The sequence below is a fragment of the Lissotriton vulgaris genome, chromosome 5 (genome assembly GCF_964263255.1).
Source record: "Lissotriton vulgaris chromosome 5, aLisVul1.2, whole genome shotgun sequence".
In the NCBI taxonomy this organism is placed as follows: domain Eukaryota; kingdom Metazoa; phylum Chordata; class Amphibia; order Caudata; family Salamandridae; genus Lissotriton; species Lissotriton vulgaris.
Window position 1 is genome coordinate 150694235 of NC_141693.1, and position 21671 is coordinate 150715905.

Consider the following 21671-nt stretch of genomic DNA (forward strand, 5'->3'; position numbering starts at 1 on the left):
AAGTACACTCATACATAATAGTTACTCAGGCCAATGAGACCACAAAATAGAAAACAAATAAGCATAGTAGCAACGCCACTGAGAAGGAGAGCAGTGCACCTGAAATGCACAGAAGATTTTGAAATATAATTTAACTACAATGTAATCGTCAGCAGCATTATTGGCTTGCTCCATGTAAAAAACAAATATTTGCAATACAACAACACAGAGCAGGAGAAAACATAGTAGTGAGTGATGAAATAGCTACTACTACTCACCAAGCCTGGGGATCTCCAAGCCGAGCTGGTCCAGCAGGTTGCGCTCCCGGTCCAGGACGTCCGTCCAGCGGTGGGTGACCTAGCTGTAGGTGCGCTGGACCCCTGAGAGTTGGGACATGGCCCAGCACACCTTCTGCCACCGCTTCCGGCGCTCCCGGATGTTGTAGCCGCCGGCCGCGATCCTGCCGCCTCCCGCGATGGTCCTGGGCAGGCGGCGCTGGACGAAGTAGACCAGCGCACCCACTTCCTCCGGGCTGAAGATCTCCCGTCGCGTCGCCTGCTCCCCCCTTAATCGCCCGCATGCTGTCCTGGCACGGGGTCCAGGACTCCTCCTCCCCGCCGCTGCTGCGTCCCTCAAGTGCCTGGGCAGCTTCACGGCGGCTGGCTTCACCATGGTCTGGGCAGGTAAGGTAGGAAGTAGAAAATTAAGAAGGAATAGGATAGGGAAGAAGAAAAGAAAAGAGTTTAAAAAAGTAGTTTAAAAGTAAACAAAAATAGCAGAAAAGACAAAAATATACAGCAAGGAAAAGAGAGGGATAGATAAGAAGCAAAATCGTTCAAAAAAAACTGAAAACAAGCAAAGGATTGCAAAGATAGCAAGAGGATAAACACCATGCCCAGACACAGGAAATGAATGAAAAACAAGATGGCCGCCCGTTCACGAGCACGAAAGTAAGTTCGCACGCGATTTTCCTCGCGATCTCGTGCGAACTCGTACTCGCAATGCGCTTACCTCGCGAGATTATACATAGCGGGCGGAAACGGAAATACGTCATGTAAACAAAATGGCCGCGCCCGTACTCGACCTTGGGGTAAATTCGCGTGTTGCGCTGCAAGCGGCTCGCGAATACTGCAAAAAACTCGCAAAATAACACGCCGCAAAAAAATATAAATCTCATTCGCACGAATTGGCGGCTTCCGCGGTCGGTTTCGCACGACGCCGAGCTTCGCAAATAGCGCGAAATTACCGAAAAACGATTTTTGCAAAAGCAAAACAAATGAGCAGGTGCAAAAGGTCAATCTCATGATTTGTAACGATTCCCTGTTGTGCTCCCTGAGGGGGCCCTCCAGAATTCGGTTGCCTGCTTGCAACTATTGTGTGACCCTGCTCTGACCTTAACTGTATGCCACAAAGGTCCTGATTTACAGCTAAGGGAGCAGACAAGCAGGTGCCAGGCTGGAACTTCAAATTCAGTGACACATTAATTAGCCCCTAATTCATTATTGTCAGTTGGGGCAGGGCAGGTGTTGTTAATAAACTAACCCCAAATTAATTCATGTCAGTTGAAGCAGGGCAGGTGTGCTTGCTTTCCCCCCCCATCTTCTACAGTGATGATGAACCAGAGGGTGGCATTGATGTAACAGAGGGTGGCATGGGTCAAAGAGAGGGTGGCAGTGGTGAAACAGAGGGTGCTGGGAGGCTGTGATGATGAACCAGACGTAGAAACAACATAGTCGCGACCGTTTGCGAGCCGACAAGTAAGTTCGCAATTGCGAACTAGTACCAAATCATCGCGAACTGGCAGAAACACTTGCAAACACAAAAAAAAACAATCCGCAAATTCGCGGGAATTCACGGATTTTGCGGATTGCGAGTTCGCAAATTCAGTAAATTCGCGAACGCCAGATTCACAAAATTCGCCCATGCTTAGTCCTAACGCCTTGACCCTCGACGTTTCATTGACACCACAATGCCATCAGAACCAATGACTCGCCTCAAACACCGCAACACCTCTACTGTACCTCTCATCTCCGTGAGCGTCAGCAGCTCAACAACTCTGCATCGCCTCCAGGAACCAACGTCTTACTTGCTGCATTCAAATATCCCTTCTGCTGCGCAATGCACCATCCCCAAGTGCTGACGTGACCTGTACATCAGTAAAGAACCAACCCTGCAACTGCCTCAGCAACACCTCACCTCCATGGCCCCTAGCATAGTTTTTGATTCTCTACATCTCCAAGGTACTGTACTGGGGTTCGCGCTCCATCGCAGTCAACCTGAACATGTGTATTTGTCCTCGGCATGCACTTCAAGATATCCCCGACCGGTGGTACAATCATGTTTTGAGCGCTAATCTTGAACATTTTCAATCTTGCTTGTGTATGTTGAATGTTTGTCATTTTGGTGATGTTTCACTCAGATAGATATTTGTTATGTTTCTAAATTGGTGTGGAGTACTTTTGTGGTGTTTTCACTGTTTTAATGTGAGTGTGTGTACAAATAATTTACACTTTGCTTCTTTAGTTTAGCCTGACTGCTCTGTGCCAAGCTACCAGAGAGTGAGCACAGGGAAACTTAGTGGGTAATACACTTACCCTGACTAGGATTGTGGATCCCTCTGCCAACTAAAGACTAAGGGGCATATTATCAAGGGGGTTTATCTCTGCTTTTTTGGCTTTAAAAGCCAAGAAAGCGGAGATAAAATTATCTCCCTATTACCTAGCTGCCGCTAACACCAGTTAGCTACAGCTAGTAGGAGATAGCGACCATCCTGGACCCCACTTTGCATGTCGGTGATATTTATCACTAATGAGATGCAAAGTGGGCGTGCCAAGATGTTAGAGACTGAAAACAGTCGCTAACATCGCTATCTCCTATTACCAACTTTTGGAGATATTCGCGCTAAGCGGGAATATCTCCAAAAGCTAACACCTGCCCTGAGCAGTTCTTAGCCATGTTATCCAATGGGAGGTGGATAACATGGCTAAGAGCATTAGCTCGCTAATGCATGAATATCGCTGACTTTTCAGCGATATTCATGCTTTGCGGCGATTTTTACCGCATTTGCGTTAAACCTTGGTAATACCAAGGTTTATTTGCGGTAAAAATCGCCGCAGCGCTGCGGTAAATTTTTGTCTCTAACCAAGCAATAGCGATAATTATCGCTATTGCTTGGTAATATGCCCCTACATTTCTAACACGCTACTTGGCAATCTAGACAAAATAAAAACAATATGATTTTTCTGAAACATTTCTTCGTTTAAACATGGAAGGCCTTTAACCCTTTGGCTGCGTCAAACGTTCAGCTACAGTGCTGAACGTTCGAAAAACGGGTGGGGCAGCGTCGGCCAACGGATGTGCGCAGCACTACCAAGGTAGTGCTTGCGATGACCGTTGGCCGACGGCAGCAGCCAACGGGTTAAAGCACATACATCTGTGCTCTTTTTGCTTACATTTCACTCTGCACTGGATGACGACAACAATCCGATGTACTACCTGGTAAACGAACTAGAGCAGGAGGAGATGGAGCATATATTTCTAGCAGTGACGAAGAACTGCAAGCAGACTTGAAGGCTCTAAGCTGGACGCCCATGAATAGGTACATGCAAGCAGCGAAGATGCCATCAAAAACCTAATGGCCGACTTAGGACCGAGGAACACACACGAGTCCTGTAAGAAAAGAGGATATGAAAGGAACAAGAAACTGGAGAGGGTGCATGCAAAAAAGTGTAAGGAATGCAAGGACGGGTGAGGTACTAAAATGGCAGCGGAAAGCTGAAAGAACAAGGTAGAATGCCATGCTCCTGCCTGTGAGATGTTTATATACTAGCTCTACCTTGCTTGACCTAGACGTCCTGCCGCCAAACTGGAAGTGTACCGACAGTCACTAACTATGTCAGTCTCTATGATCCAATTTTCGATAATTTCCATGCCTGACCTCTCTAGAACTTAAACAAGCCCCTTAACCCGTTTTGGAGATCTGGTGACTCATCGGTCTGTGGCCATGGTTCCTCGCACCTCATTATATTCTTGTCACAGACTTCCTCAGCTGGTGGGCAGAGACATTGCATCCTGGCCCTTGAAGTTTTTGTTGCTACATCTGTGTCACAAACACTATGGCTTGATAATCGAAGTTACACAGGCACAGAAAAGTGCCCCAAAATTTGAACAAGACTCAGAAGCAGATTGGTAAACACTTTAGAATAAATATTGGGTAGTTTCCTTGATCTTCCATGGAGGCCTGACAGGGTTGTATGACATTACAACGCATGCTTTTACTACACATGCCTTTACATCGCAGGTTTTACAACGCATGCTGTTACAACGCATAGTGTTGAGGGGTGCTGGATAGTGAATAGTTTAATTTACTATTCTAACTCCAGTCCCCGTGGATAGTAGGGAAGGTGTTGGATAGTAAAGTAAATCTATTCCCTATCCTAGAGCGCCCCCCAGCGCAATACGTTGTAATGACATGCGTTGTAAAACTTGCAATGTAAAGGCATGCGTCGTAAAAGTTGCGTTGAAAAGGATGTTCCCCGCCTGACAGACAGTCTTTGGCTTCAGGTTGGACTGCAGGCCCAGGTTTTCAAAGTTCTTCACTACCCGAGGTATCAGTAACCAATTTCAAGTAGCCATGTTGATGCCGTACAGGAAATGCCAAGGCCGAAAGTGTCTTCTGGAATTGGCCCCAGAAAGGAGGAAACAGCCTGAGGACAAAAAAACACTATGATGAGTTCTGGAAACTGAAGAGACAAGTTAGAAACTAATGCAGAGATGGAAGTTCCAAACCAGCTGAAGATGACTGGAGAACTGCAACAGCAGGAAGGAGACCGTAGATTCCCATAGAATGAAGGAAGGACTGGAGTGCTGCAACACACCACAGGGGACCTAGAGCAGTGCAACACAAGGAGTAAATGAAAATGGATCCTTAAATAGACCAGGACACGAATTACCTCACAGAAAGTTAGACCACCATGTTGGACTGGGTACTACCTATAGAGCGGAATGGAAAAACTGCAATTTTGGATATGGCAGGATATCCTATACCAACTTTCCTCTCCAGGGGATTCTGAAAAGAAGAAAAAATTGAAGCATGGATACGCTGAGGCTGTCTCCAACAATTCACCCAAGAAGAAGAATGCTGCCGAAAGGTACATTGATAAGGAAGTTGAGGTACTGCGGCAGCCTGCCATTGCCTCTGTCTCACTCCTGTGCAAGTGCGCGTCCTGCCCGCCATCAGGTGCTGGCTTCAGGTGGAACGCCACATGTTCAGACTGCCAGGAACTTTTACTGACCAGTGTCAGGATCCTCACTTCAGTGTTTGCGAGAAGTGTTCTGGGCTGGAGTGTCCGATTGCCAAGTGCTTGCTAATTTAGAAACTAAGGCCTAGATGTATCAAGCCATTTGCGAATCGCAAAAGCCGAAATTCTGCGAATTTCGGCCTTTGCGAATCGCAAACGGTCTATTTGCATGTTTTGGCATGCATCAAAAATTTGCAAATTAAGGAATTGCAAACATTTGCGATTCCTTATTTTGCCATAGCATTTAAGGAATCGCAATTTTGCGATTCCTTAAATGCTATCAGCCTGATTCATCATTGGGAGGTTTTGCGAGTCTGAAATAGCGAATCATAAGGAATCGCTATTCCAGAATCGCAAAACGGGATTCATGTAGGAATAGCAACATTTTTTGCGATTCCTACTGATTCCTTATTTGCGATTAGCAAATTGCTAATCGCAAATAAGGAATAACTCCCCATTCATTCCTATGGGCCAAAAGGCCCGTAGGAATGAATGGGGAGTATTCCTTATTTGCGATTAGCAATTAGCTAATCGCAAATAAGATAGCGATTTAAAGGGTGCCAGGGGTGTCCAAAGGACATGTGTGTGTGCAAGATGCAACTCAGAAAAATGCTTTTAAAAGCATTTTTCGGAGTTTTCGCTATTTACCACGAGGTTTGACCTCGCGGTAAATAGCGGGCCGAAATTGCGAATTCGCAAATTTTAAATGGATGATGAATTGCATTTAAGGAATCTCAAATAGAGATTCCTTAAATGTAATTCCTCGCAAAATAGCGAAATCGCTATTACCGATTTTTGTATTTGGGATGATGAATCCCAAATGCAAAAATCGCACTCGCAAAGGGCCAGATTCTGAGAATCAGAATAAGGAATAACTCCCCATTCATTCCTATGGGCCAAAAGGCCCGTAGGAATGAATGGGGAGTATTCCTTATTTGCGATTAGCAATTAGCTAATCGCAAATAAGATAGCGATTTAAAGGGTGCCAGGGGTGTCCAAAGGACATGTGTGTGTGCAAGATGCAACTCAGAAAAATGCTTTTAAAAGCATTTTTCGGAGTTTTCGCTATTTACCACGAGGTTTGACCTCGCGGTAAATAGCGGGCCGAAATTGCGAATTCGCAAATTTTAAATGGATGATGAATTGCATTTAAGGAATCTCAAATAGAGATTCCTTAAATGTAATTCCTCGCAAAATAGCGAAATCGCTATTACCGATTTTTGTATTTGGGATGATGAATCCCAAATGCAAAAATCGCACTCGCAAAGGGCCAGATTCTGAGAATCTGGCCCTTTGCGAGCGCAATTCAGCTTGATGAATCAGGCTGTTACAGCCTGATTCATCATCATCCCGTTTTACGAGGCCCTAATAGCGATTCATAGCGCATTTTTCTGAGTTTTCGCAATTTACCGTGAGGTTTGAGCTCGCGGTAAATTGCGGCCAGAAATTGCGAATTCGCAAAATTATTTTGCATGATGAATTGCATTTAAGGAATCTCAAATAGAGATTCCTTAAATGGAAGTCCTCGGAAAATTGCGAGATCGCAATCAGCGATTTTTGCATTTGGGATGATGAATCCCAAATGCAAAAATCGCACTCGCAAAGGGCCAGATTCTGAGAATCTGGCCCTTTGCGAGCGCAATTCAGCTTGATGAATCAGGCTGTTACAGCCTGATTCATCATCATCCCGTTTTACGAGGCCCTAATAGTGATTCATAGCGAATCGCTATTAAGGACTCGCAAAACGGGATTCATGTAGGAATCGCAAAATAAAATGCGATTCCTACATATTCCTTATTTGCGATTAGCAAATTCCTAATCGTAAATAAGGAATAACTCGCCATTCATTCCTATGGGCCAAAAGGCCCATAGGAATGAATGGGGAGTATTCCTTATTTGCGATTAGCAAATTGCTAATCGCAAATAAGATTGCGATTTAAAGGGTGCTAGGGGTGTCCAAAGGACACCCTGTAGCACCCCTAAAATGGAAATTTTCACAGGTGTTGCACACACACATGTCCAAAGGACATGTGTGTGTGTAACATGCAACTCAGAAAAATGCATTTAAATGCATTTTTCTGAGTTTTCGCAATTTACCGTGAGGCTTGAGCTCGCGGTAAATTGCGGCCAGAAATTGCGAATTCGCAAAATTATTTTGCATGATGAATTGCATTTAAGGAATCTCAAATAGAGATTCCTTAAATGTAAGTCCTCGCAAAATTGCGAGATCGCAATCAGCGATTTTTGCATTTGGGATGATGAATCCCAAATGCAAAAATCGCACTCGCAAAGGGCCAGATTCTCAGAATCTGGCCCTTTGCGAGCCGATTTGGCCTTGATGAATTAGGCTGTATGTATGTAGCATTTTTCAATTGCGAATTTTGGTTAAGAAATCGCAAATTACCACCAACTTGTAGTTGATGTTAATTTGCGAATTCTTTTAAAAATGCACAATTTGGCATTTTTGAAGGTGGCATGTGACGCACACACAAGCCCATAGGGCATGTATGTGCGCCATATGCACACACATGTACATTTCAGGGGTGCAGCAGGGTGTCCTTGAGACACCCCTGCACCCTTGAAATTATTCTCATTTTGTGATTAGCAAATTGCGAATCGGAAATTGAGATGTATTTCACAATCATTCCTATGGGTCTCCTGGCCCATAGGAATGAATGGGAAATTATTCCTTATTTGCGAATTCACAAATTGCGAATTCGCTAATAAGGAAGATTAAGAAATCGCTAAAAAATAGTGATTTTTTACATACATCCCATTTTGCGATTTCTAAATAGCGATTCCTTAAAAATCGCTATTTAGAAATCGCAAAGGGGAATGTTGATACATCTACCCCTAAGCCTGAAGTCTGCATTCTGTTTCCTGGAACTACCCTTAAGGGGGGAGCCTCGCTTGCTGTTGAAGGTGGTACTGGAAGTGTAGTTGCGGAAGGAGGGTATTTAGGTGAGGAGCATCACGATCCAGCTGCCTCAAGTAAAGCTGAACAGAATATACAGTCATGCAGCACTGGACTAATTTTTTCCCTGTTGGCCAATCCTCTTGAAGGTGGGGTACCCAGGTGCCAGTTTTTGGAGGTTCCACGTTGAATGCTGCCACTCTTAGACCCATTTCCATGTTTCTCGTTTTGTTGCCTGCTCTTGTCAGTGTTGTGAGATTTAGCGTCCTGCAAGTTTATCTCTGTCCAGCTGCGCCTTCACCCAGGCCATGCTGCCTGCTGTGGCGCCTTTTAAACTAAACCTTTTGGTTTGGCTGATGCCGAAGATTGTGGTGCGGTTATGATGGGTTTTTGGCCCACCTAATCATACACTGTTCACGTGGTGCTCCGCACCTTAACCTTTTAATAAACTTTTAACAATCTCTGTACTGGGTGTTTGCATTAACTTTTATTTCAGTTGTTGCATCTTATTTACTTAATTTTGTTATTTTTACTGTTCATAAGCATAAGCAAAACATTTTTCAATTATACAAAATACAGTATTGCATTTTCACTTATTTTTGGCATAACATGTGTAGATTCATACACTTCTCATATATTTGCAAGAGAGCCCAATGCATTTCGGCACCTCTGTGGTGCCTTCATCAGGGGACATTCTGAAAGTAAAAAACATATACATTGTGTAAGTGTCACTTCTTTGGATGTGCATGGGGGTGTTTACTGAATAATGTAAATGTCGTACCTGTTTATCTACTGCTGTAGTTGTATTTGCCTCTGTCAATAATTCACTACATGAATTATAAAAAAGAAATGATAAGCGTCCGTTTGCGTCTAAATGCAAAACCTTAGTTATTTAACGCCTGTAGAACTATTGAAAACTATAAAGGACATACCTGGTTGATTATCTCTGTGCTCTCTGAAACAATAAGCAAAGTTTATCAGACTTCCACTGGTTTCACGTGGAAAAATCAAGAACTTCGTGGCTTAGAATTGTCATTCTAAGTGCCCTACCTTATCTTCACTGTATCTGTTATCCTAAAAGACGAAAGAATATCATTGCGTTAATGTTTAATATTCTTTCCGATAACCCTAAGTGCCGCCTATCTTTTGAATAGCCCGTACCTGTTATGCCATTTGTCCGCTCCGTAACGAAAAACCGCAGCCCTGTGATTGCCGTTTCACCCCTGGACAGGGTGAACTCCATTAAAACTTCGCGTGTTCCGCGGGGTTGCGGAATTGTAATAACCGACGACGGACTAGTAAAGACTGTTGCACTCTATATGAATTTCAGTGCGGTTGCCATCTTAGAATGGATCAAGTTCCTTTAGTAAAGTCTTAACGTTTTTAAAAAGACCTGGCCCTAAGGTGCTGTTCGGTGAAGGAATCATCGCTGAACAGAATTTGATATTGGTTAATTCTTTTCGATCGGACACTAGCCTCTTACACATACGGACTAGTTCTCTAGTTAGAACTGCTAGCTGTATCTTCAGCTCTTTATGCCTTCCGTAGTTGACACAGGCCATATAACGCTAACTCAAGGAATGCAGAGAGGGGTGCACATTTTAAATCTCCTTAAGTCATAGGGAGAAAACATCAGCCTCACACACTAATGTACACTGTCTTCCTAGGTCAGACTTATTTGCTTCAAATATCCGTCAATTGCAAGTCTCCACCAATAAAGACACACCCGTGTTGTGGAACTAAGGCAAATACGATGGATAGATGCTGATGGTAGACTTTCATTTGATGAGGAATGGAACATAAATGGTGGAAATTAAAGACATGGCAGAAGAGAACATGACAGGGTGAGTGGCATTCACTTTGCCACTTACACCTCAGTTTCTCTTGAATGAGAGGGCACCAAAGCCAGGAAAAGAAAAGAGAAGAAGACACAGAGCAGGAGATGCGTTGAGAAACACACCTGAGACTGGGAAAGATTGGGAGCAAAAAAAGTAACTTTTTAAAAGAGAAGGAAAAAGACCAGAAGAAGGAGGAGTGATAATAAAGAATATAGGCTTTGAAAAGGAGCAGATTAAGTGAAAGTCGAAAGTGGACTTGGTGATGAGGGAAATGATTAAGAGAAATGGAAAAAAAAACAAAGAGACAATTAATAATAAAGGTGAGAGCATGAATGGAAGTAAGTGCCAGGTAAAACTATGAGAAATATTTCATATTGATCAGAATTGGCTGGTCAATTACAACACAGCGCCATGATATCCCTACAGGAATGAATCACGCGTGATAGCAAGTACATAGTACTTAGAAGAAAGTTAGCAAAGCACTTAAAATAACAAATTTATGGATTAACAAAGCACAAATGGATATAGAGAAAAGGCATGGAAGGAAGTAACAAAAAAGCATTTGGAAGAAAGGGAATAAATCAAAGGAGGAGGAGATTGTATGAATGCAAAGAAGGAAGGCATAACAAGGTTGAAGTCTTGTGGGCGATAGAGAGTGCAGTCAAGCGTAGTGTCTGCAGCAGCTCAGTATTTTGCCAGAAGAAGCTGTGTAGACAGGCATTGGGGAGTCACTTTAAGAACACTCTTAGGGGGTATATTTACTTAAATGTCTCATAATGCAACGTTGTGTTGCGTTACAGGGAGGCAGCAGACATTGGCACTTTTTTCAGGGTTATCCCCAAACTTTTTGCATTTTGCCTCCTATTTTTCTGATCCTGTTTTTGATGTCCATAGGATTCGGGCCCTGTACCACTTCTGATCAGTGCTAAAGTGCCTATGCTCTCTGTGTAAATTGTAAATATGATTGTTTATCCATGAGTTCCATATTTTATTTACTGGTAAGGTCCTAGTAAAGTGCATGGTGTGTGCCAGGGACTGTAAATCAAATGCTACTAAAGGGGCTTGCAGCACTGCTTGTGCCACATGAGTAGCCCTATAAATGTGTGTTAGACCTACCACAGTGTTGTATGACCACACAGTTTGTAGCTGCTATGTTGACCTGGCAAGTGCACCCATTTGGCAGACCATAACCTTTTCTTTTCTTACATGTAAGGCACCGTTCAGGTGGTCCTAAGGTATCCCCATGGGCAGGGTGCAGTGTATGTTAAAGGTAGGACATGTACTGGTTTGTTTTACATGTCCTGATGGTGAAATACTGTGCATTTTGTTTTTTCACTATTGAAAGGCTGTGTGTCAAATAGGCTAAAGAAACAATTTATGGACGGAATGCTGGACAATTGAAACATTCACCCCCAGTCACATGGATCTGGGTTTAATCCATCATTCTTTTGCTCACCACAGCAAAAGAAAATGATGGATTTAGGCCGAGATCTCTGTACTGGGGTGAATGTATGACATTGTTCTGCATTCTGTCCATCAAGTGTTCTTTTTGCATTTGCCACCCCGAGTGGAACGGGTATGCCCAGACGTGGGTCCTGTGCTCTCCATGCCACTCTAGTCAAGCTATCCTGGCTGATGAAGGCTGAAAGCCCGAAACCGGGCCTAGGATGCTTGCTTTCCAGTCCAGGGAGGACCTGGCCTGGCAGCTCGGGCTGGACTGTTCTCATTGGATGCAGGGTCAAGATTGATTTGCATATGGCTGAGTCTAAACTGGAATGGCATGGTGAGAAAAATAACGATGGATTTTGGCCCAGATCTCTGTACTGGGGTGAATGTACAACATTGTTTTGCATTCTGTCCATCAATTGTTCATTTTGCATTATTTTGCAGCACTGCATCCGGTTTTCTGTCGGCAAAATCAATAGCTGTAAGTCTCTGCAAATGCTTGTTAAATTATGTGTTTGAAAATGCAATTTTTAGAAAGTGGCCATTTCTTGCTTTACCATTCTGTGTTCCTCTGACTGGTTGTATATTCACAATCTGGTTTTGGAGTGACAGGAGCTGGGGATGTGCATTCACTCTAGACATTCACAAGGGGGGTTGAGGAGTGCCCTGCCTTGCCTGGGTGACTCTTCACGGTCATGCTAGACCAGGGAAGACAGAACTCATTTGGACTGAGCTAAGAGACTCTGTCACAAAGAGAACAGTTAGAAATTGGGGTATAAGCACTGGACCTCAGTCCCCAGGACTTTAGATTTCTTCACGAAACAAAAGGACCCTGCCGAAAAGAACAGCTGAAGAGCTGTGCTACCTTTTCTGTGTGAGGGGTGAGTTGGCCTGCAATTGCTGCTTCTGTCTGTGGTGGAAGAAAAGGACTGACTCTTTTTGCCCTGCTGTGGTATCCTGCTTGGGAAGACTCTCCAAGGGCTTGTGTGTGCTTGCTTCCTGTTGGAAGCCTCAAGAAGATAGAATACTTCAAAAATATACTTGCTATAGTTAATAAGAGCTTGCCTGGGAGGAGAGGAGGAGTGCAGCCCCTGAAGTATGTGGGCTAGGCTTGAAGTGGCTGATCCTGCCTGGAGCAGGAGAAGGACTGGACTGTTCTTCACCTTTTTTTTAAGCAAAGACCCTACCCTACCTTTACTGCTTGAGGAGCTTCTGTGCACTTCCTTGAGTGGAAGTTCTATTTTGCTCTTTACTTTACCAAAGAAATTGCCTGGGGCTTTATTGCTGAAAGTTTGTGTGCTTTGCAGGCAAAACGAAGCTCCGGGGGGCACTAAGAGTTTGTGCCGTCTCTGGGTTAAGCCCCCTCACCCACTTTGGCATGAGCTCGAGAGATTCCTTAAAGCCGAGTGCAGTCGCTCATCAGCGGAGCAGCCGCCAAAGCTAAAGAAGCGGCCAGAAGTAGAATGACTGCACTTTAGAGCCCTGCCTCTTCAGTCAAAGTCAACTATGGCGGGACACATCCAGAGGAAAGGGGAGCTGGCGAATTGCTGCTGTGCTGGGTTGACATGTTGGAGCCTTACGTGCCGCAGGAGAGGCTGCTCGAGACCACAAGATGTCTCCATAATCGTTCAGGCAGCCCCATCTAATGACTTCTGCCTGTGGGGGACCCAGCAAGGTCTCCCCACTGATGGCGGTACAGTGTGTCTGCCCCCCAATCTGACATATAACTTTGGAGCATTTCTAGTATATTACTGCATTTGTTTTCTCAGTTGCACCACGTGTTTGTGTGCAGCTGCCTCACTGTTGGGGGCATTTTGAGTTCGTCCTGCCACAAAAATAGCCAAGCGGGCAAGAACCCTGGATGGAGGTCCCGCTCTGCCTCTTTTCCTCACTCTGCTGAACTCACGATAGTAGGTGGACAGGTGCCCCAATAACCTACGTGTGGGGGACCAGTAATCTTCCAGATATCAGTAGAAGTGCAAGGGAGCTGTCCCTATGGGTTCTCAGTGACTGTAGGGGATGAATTTACCCTATGTGATTAGGGTGATATGGATTTGGTGATTTGTGCACAATAATATCTAGTGATTTATATGAACCTAAATGCTACCTCATATGTCCTTTTGTTATGAGTTGTGTCGTTTTACAACTGGCAATGATAGGATAACAAGTATCCTTTTGAGGACCTGTATATTATGTGTGATAATGTTGTTTTTATGATGTTCTCTTCTGATATGTGTAACTTATGAGTATTTAACGTATTGCACTATTGTTAAGACAATTGACAAGTAGGGAAAGTGATCTATAAGCTTTAATGTTTTGACAATTTCATAGTTGGCAAAGTGATTTATGTGGTTGTGGTCTAATTTGTTTTATATACAATATGGGACATTTTTATATAACCTGTTATGGAGTCTCTTTTTGTGGTGTGTGTAGTGTGCCACTGGTGTGTTAGTTGCACAAACGCTTTACACATTGCCTATGGTATAAGCCTGACTGCTCTGCCAAGTTACTAATGGGGTGAGCAGGGTTAATCTTGGGTGTGTAGCTCCCTTATACTGACTAGAGTGGTGGGTTCTGCCTAGCTGAGATGCTTACTGCATACCCTGGCCAACCAGAAACCCCATTTCTAACACATACCTATAGAGATATGGCATAGTCCTACTCCCTCCCCATAGCTGCCTCTCAATCAGGCTGCCGAGTGCAACATACAAACCCACTGCACTATTTTGCAAATATGTGTGCATTATGCTCAGCAAAGTTTTGTACTGGAAGGACACTTTTCTAGTCCGTAATACTATGCTTAGACTAACTTTTTATACTTTTCTAACTTTGGCTGTGCACTGTGCAGTGCAGCCATTTGCAAAGTCAGAGAAGATTGCAGAAATAAAAGTATTTCTCCTCAATAATGAAAATGTCAAGTTCAAATAACTTTATTTGATTCAAAAGAACCATAAAAGTTTACAAGAAAGTTTGTACATTCATTTTAAAATACAAAAAGTTTTAGCAAACACTACACAAAAATTGATATTGAGTTACATAAAATCAATAAAATGTGTTCATGATTCATAACGTTTCCGAACAATTCTGATAAAACTGAGCACAGAGCTTCAAATGGTAACGGTTGATAATGAACTCAGGTAATCGAAACCTTCTTGATAATTACAGGGACGCATGTCCCCTAGAATGGGCTTAATAAAACGCGCTCTTGGATCTTTATACAGTAAACAAAAAAGCATAAGATGCATTGCGCTCTGATGGGCTGTGTTATTACATGGACAGGGGGAAAGTCTCTCACACCATCCCCCCTTTTTTGGAAAAGCTACAAGAAAATGCAGTGTATTTAAACGAAATCTTGTCATTAAAAAGCGTGAATGAGCCTGAGTAGTAAAAGACAAGTAAAATTGTTTTTGTTTTAAAGATACATATTCCACTGTATTACTAGCCTGACTAGACAAACCTAAAACAGTATGATATGCGTTCTTGATTACCGTCTTCATATTAGATTGAATAGACTCCGGGTTGTCATAAAAATTTACAAGGCCTATCTTATAAAATGTTTCCTTGACATAGTGTAACCATGAAACCGCCATTGCATTGTCAAGGTTCATACAGTCTCTTAAAATAACTTGTGAAAATAACAGCTCTTCTGAGGTCCAAATTTTCCCCATTAAAGCAACGGGGTAACATGAATTCTGTCAATCAAATAATCTAAACCCACCTCGAAATGACAGAATAAAGTAGAAGTTCTACTGGGGATTAATAGGAGGCGTTTTAAAAATGTGTTCTTTAATATTTGAATCTGGGCACTTTTGTGGTATCCCCATACCCCTGCCCCATAGGAAGCTACTGACAGACATTTAGATTTATATAGTGTTTTCAGTTCAGCTATGACCAAGTTAGCTCGCAAAGCGAAAGAACCTGTTAGATTTGGGGGTCTCTAGTTGGCACAGTAGGTACTTGAGACAAATAGGGACCCTTGCCTCTCCTCAAATAAACCCTGCTTACCCCCTTGGTAGCTTGGCACGAGCAGACAGGCTTATCTCAGAGGCAGTGTGTAAAGCATTTGTGAACACATACAGTAATAAAGGGACAACACTACAGAGAGACATCACACAGGTTTTATATCAAAAATAAGATTACATAGACTTATAACAAGGCCACAAACAACAAAAATCCACAAATCATGTTCTTAAAATGGTAGAATTAGCTTAGTTCTCTTTGGATCTTAAAATGCGACACTTTAAGTCAATGTACCTTAAGATGCGACACGCAGGGCAATGAAAGTGTTGCAGAAAAGGTGATGCGGTAGTCCCTTACACGCAAGGGCAGTGATAAGTTGAAGATCTGGTGCAAAGAAATAAAGATGGTGCTTTCTCCTTGATGCGACACGCTTCCCGGTGATGCGGTGGCTTCTGAGGCGAGGTCGATCCTTTTCTCCGGCGATGCGGGATGCTTTACACAATGCGAGCCGTGACAGGCCCTGCGACATGCTTTCCAGTGATGCGGCGGCGTCTGATGCGACGTCAATCCCCTTCTCCTGCGACCCGCTTCCCGGTGATGCGGCAGCATCTGCTGCGACAGCGATCCTCTTCAATGGCGATGCGAGGCGCTTCGCGTTGTGACGCGGCAGCAGCAGTTTGGCGACACGCTTCCTGTTCTTGAGTCGCGCTTCCAGCTCCTTGCTACACGCAAGTCCTCAAAAAGTCCAGCACAACTGCAGGAACTTCCAGCAAACTCTTGGGGGGCTGGTGGGTGAAGTCTGTTGTCCCTGAGACTTCAGCAGGAGACAAGCTCTGTTCCAAGCACTTGGAGATCCTTCACAAGTTGAAATAAAGTACACAAAGTCCATTTCTCCTTTCTTTGGCAGTCAGGCAACCACTGCAGGCCAATCCCCCAAGCAGCACTTCAGCTTAGAGATAGTCTCTCCTCAGTCTCTCTGGTTCCACTCCTCAGCAAAGGTTTCTTCTTGTTTGTACAAAAGTAATCTAAAGGTCTGGGGTTTGGGTCCCCTCTTTTATACACAGTTTCTCTTTGTTCTCTGAAGGCAGAGAGGCATTTGCCTAGTCCAAACCAGTTCTGGTCAGTCCTGAACTCTGTTTACATGACTCCTTCTTTCCTTTCACAGTGCAGGGCAGGGACATCAGACGTACCACCACAGGGGGTGGGGCCGGCATTGTGGAAGGAAAGCACAGCCCTATTAAGGTCCCAGGTGCAACTCCTCCCACCCATCTACATGCAGATCTCTCTATCCAGCCCTGTGCAGACTCACCCAGTCTCCTGGAATCCCCCCAGCCCCTGTCGCTCAAACTCCAGACAAGGAATACACAACCTAGCAGAGGCAGGCTTGGATGGTTAGACAAGAAAATACCTACTTTCTAAAAGTGGTATTTACGAGCACAGAATGTTAAAAACAACTTCACTAAAAGATGCATTTTATCATTCTGAGTTCGGGCATACTAAACTCGAATTTCTACGTAGTTCCCTGAGTCAGTTAGGATTTAAAGATGTAATAATCAAACTGCCCATTCTGGTCTATGGGGAACAGGTATCCTTGCAGTAGTGAAAAACGAAAATGGCCATAATTCACTATTAGGACATGCCACACACATCAGGGCTTGTCCTACTTTATACTTACAATGCACCCTGCCCTTAAGTCTACCATTGGGGTGTCTGATATGAAGAAAAGGTAAGGTTTAGGGCCTGGCAAGTGGGTGCACTAGCCCAGTCAGCATGGCAGTACCAGACTGCACACAGGCTCTGCAATGGCAGACCTGAGACACATTTTTACAGGCTGCTTCTGTGGGTGGCACAACCAGTGCTGCAAGCCCACTAGTAGCTTTTGGTTTACAAGCCCTGGGCACACTCAGTGCACTGTACTAGGGTCTGACCAGTAAACCAAAGCGGCCAATCATAGAATCACTAATCCATACATCAATGTACAATAGGGAACACTTGTACTGTGGCACTGGACAGCAGTGGCACAGTGCCCAAAGCATCTAACACCGGCAAAAACACAAGAGGCAACAGCAACAATGGAAGGGAGACCCACACCAAGGTGGCAGGTCTAACAGAACCCCTCTATGGTTCTGCTAGTTTGTTGTAACCGTGTTGTAATCAAGTGATCTCAGCTCAACTTATTATTAAAAAGATTGCCCAAATAAGTAAAATTTGACACTTTGGTAATGACTATGCCATTGACAGTGTACTTACGTGTTTTTGTTTTATTTGGACCACAAACCATGATAAAGGATTTGCTAAAAGTAACCTTAAGATCCAATCCTAACATGAACTCATTAAATGCATTCAGACATTTTTTATAGGCTGTTTGCTGTTAAAGCCATCAATACTGTATAGTACTCATAGGACAATAAGGGTACCTGTTTGCCTTCTTTTCTTGGAAAATCCATTTTTGTTGTAATAAAAAATGTTCCAAACCGTTTGTATATATTAAAAATAGAAAGGGAGCCATTATGCATCCCTGGCGTATAATCCAAAATGGCAATATTTCTTATGCAAAACTCTCTACTTTTTTTTAGTAGGTAAGGTTTTGTGTCAAACATCATGGTTGGTTGCATGGGAATGCCCATGTGCAGCCATTGGTGCACCAACTTTATGCAAAGCACTGCTCTTTGCCTGTGAGCAGAAACCAAAGGTATAACTGTGATGCATGTGTTCACGAGATGTGTTTGACTAGCACAAACATTACTTCCTTCATATCAATTCTGGTGTGAACGAAATAGTAAAGAGTGTTTTCTATTAAACCTTTTGACTAGCCCTGTAGAACAGGTCGTTTAGATTTACTGATGCACTTTTCTAATATTGCAGGATCTGTTTATTGTAAACACCCTGGGGGATATTCTCAAAAACCGGCAAAAATCACCGCCAACCTAGGTGAACGCACCTGCACATAACACCATCCATTGCAGGAAATCATCTCTGTGTCAACGGCGTATTCTCAACACGCCAGGAACAGGCGATAGTATCCCGACAACACATCAGATGGCGGTGATAAGCCCACAGGGATGCCGATAAGAATGGAACCCCGAACGTGAAAAAAGCTGCGATGGGCCCAACAGCAATAACAGTATCAGCGATAAGCACCGCAGTGGGGCGTGGTCCACCTGCCTGATCTACCTCATCATCGCCCGGTGCATGGATCCATGGGGCATTGTTGCGCACACATATGCTGTGCAATGCACAACATGCAGTGACCTCCTTGCACACCATCACTGGGCTGCACAGGGTCACACCACCTGTGAAGTCCATTCGCGTGAAAGGTGACTGCAACATGCCAAATGTGTGTTCAACAATGCCCCTGATGCGTACGTGGGCCAAATCGTACTGCCCTTGGCCTGTTTTCCAGGGCTCGGAGGGGTGTCATCATCCACGGGCAGAGTGTACATCCCTGATCACCTGTGAGAGGTAAGTCAGATATGGGTGAATTGGTGGTTCTGCATTCTGCATTGGCTGACTCACAGGTGCTGTGGTGTGTGAGTTGTGTGACTTTGGAAGTCATGTCTGCTTTTTTTGCCACTGTCACATGTGTGGGATCAATGTGTAGCACGTACCCACAAAGCTCCTCCTCCCTCCCCTGAGCATGTTCCCTTGTCTGCGCTGCGCGTTGGCATCATTTGCAGTCCTAAGGCATACCATCGTCATGCTCGTCTGTGCATGTCCGCATGCCTGACAACAACACCTTCCTGTCTGCCACTCTGAACCACTTGGTAGAGCTTCCATGCATGAATCATGGGAGCTACCCTCTGCTCATGTGTCAAAGGGAACATGAAGCAGTCTGTGAGGAAACGGGACTCAGCGCCTGCCTAAAACCACAACTCCCATGATCCCATGCGGTAAAGAGTATTTCAGAGCCCTGGGCGCTAACGCGCATGCGCGTAATTCTGTTCCGGTAGCCTGGTGTTTTGTTTAGGAATCGAGCGGATCGGCTCTTCCTCTGTTCCCGGCTTGAAAGGACTTCTCAGGAGACTTGGTTGCCCGGTATCCACGCGGTGGGTGAGTAAGGCGCGGCGGCGCCTATCTGCTGAAAAACGGAGCGTTGTGTGTCGGCCGACCACACGCTACCGTTTATCCGGTGTTTCCGGCTGGTTTTCTCCTGTGGATGTACATCAAACCTCCTGAGTGTTTTGTAGGGTTGCGGAGCGTGGTGGGTCAACGGGCCACACGCTACCGTACTTTGACCTCCTGGTGGATGTCAAGAAGCTCACAGAGTATAGTGGTGTCGGCTACATACTTCTGTGAGACGGACTTCTTTTGTTAATAGCTCGGAACGCAGTGTGTGGTTGCCACGCGTTACCGTAGCTAGGATTCTTCTTTACTTTTGGATTGCCTTTTACTACAGTGGGGTTCTGTGGGTCTTACTCTACGTTCCTCCGTGTGTTTGGCTTAAGGCACATGGTTGTTGTCTGGCAAAGGATTACGAAAGTCGGCAGTGTCAATTAACTGCAGTTACAGAGAACCTTTCATTATTAATTGCTTTCTGCAGGGGAAGAGGTGGATTCCTTTCACTTCGGTTTACTGTATGTTCAAAGACGGAGATCTTGATGCTTTATGTTTTGAAGTGTTCTGTCACTTCATGTCCTTCATGGTGGTCTACTGTGGTGTTACTGGTTCTGAAGTTGAAGGTGTGTGGTTGCTTACAAAGACATTACCTATCATTTAGCGAGAATTTATGAGAGTAGCTATTGCACATGCCTTGTTTAATATTGTTTATATGTTTGTGTCTTCCAGAGCCTTACTTCCCAGCAGACCCTTTCCCTTCCCCTGGTTTTTTCCCTCGCCTACTGGTTTGAATTCCCTGTCTAATAAACAAGGGAGTTGGTAACAGTTGGAGGTGGACCCCTTATAGCAACAACCGGATCCTGTAGAGCGGATTCTTGACAGAATTACGCGCCCACGAATAGCGCTCCACCCGATACGGTTGTTTAGGGGGCCATGGCCACTTTGGATGATGTCCTTCAGGCTTTAGTGGTGGTTCAACAGGAGCTGTTGGCTTCGAAGACAGAGGCAACAGCCCTCAGGGAGAGAGTAGATAGGTTAACAAGAAACCCTTTTGATGCTTCTTCTGCTACTCCGCAGATTCAGGTCACAGTACCCCCTCCTATTCCGTTGGCTACTCCGGAGAGATATTCGGGGGATCCATCAAAGACCCAGGTGTTTCTGACGCAAATTATGATGCACTTTTCGTGCAGACCGTCATCTTTTCCTTCCAATCATTCTAGGGTGGCCTTCGCTATTTCATATTTGAGCGGAGATGCGGCCAGTTGGGCTGTCCCTTTGGTTCGTAAGGATGATCCCATATTAAATGACTGGTCTGCTTTTCGCACTGAATTTGAGAAAGTATTCGACAGAAGGGCCACCACCTTCAGTGCTGATAGGGAACTAATAGAGTTAAAACAAGGAAGACAGGATTTGGTAACGTATCTTACCACATTCAACCGATTGGTGGCTGAGACAGCTTGGCCAGAGGAGAAACGGATGTCGCTCTACTATCAGGGGCTACGAGAAGGTCTTAAAGATGTTATTGCCCAAATAGACCCCCAGCCTCTCACATGCACGGATATGATTAACCTATCCCTCAGATTAGATGGGAGACTCACAGAGAGGGGCGGAGACAGACGCAAGGGAGAGCGTAGTTACTATAGATCTGAAAACACCTCCCGCGCAAGTAGCAGCTCGACTGAAGTTTGCGGCGAACCCATGGAAATAGGAGCAGTTAGAGCACCTTTGTCTAGAGCAGAAAGGGAGAGCCGCAGAGTCCTTGGCCTTTGTATGTATTGCGGGAAGAAAGGCCACTATGTCAGGGAATGTTCAGTTAAACCCAAGAATACAGGAAATTGGTCAAGGGCAAGAAGTTGGCAGTGTCCTCAGTTGGTTCTGAAGAAACTGTTACAGGTGTATTGGAGGACGATAAATGGAAGATTCCTTCCCTTTCGGCCCCTAACATTAAAGATCATGAATCCCATATTCTGCTCCCTATGACAATTGAACAGCGAGATCTGGTCCATGATGTAATGGTAATGGTGGATTCTGGTGCCACCGGGAATTTCGTAGATAGCGGGTTGGTGGCTTTGTTGAAGTTGCAAACAACCCCTAGGGAGCATCCTGAGGAAGTATGGGCGGTGGATGGTAAACCCTTGAAGTCTGGACTTATAACCGAACAGACAGAAATTCTCATTT

General features: G+C 44.5%; 1 long non-coding RNA gene across 1 annotated transcript; it reads right to left on the reverse strand.

Annotated features, from left to right (window-relative positions):
* Positions 1 to 8703: 8703 nt before the first annotated feature.
* On the reverse strand, positions 8704 to 9415 carry LOC147710398 (uncharacterized). Its single transcript, XR_015295622.1, has 5 exons — positions 9355 to 9415; positions 9244 to 9267; positions 9126 to 9148; positions 8975 to 9020; positions 8704 to 8888 (listed from the first exon to the last, which is right to left on the reverse strand). It is a non-coding gene; the product is annotated as an uncharacterized LOC147710398 (long non-coding RNA).
* Positions 9416 to 21671: the final 12256 nt, after the last annotated feature.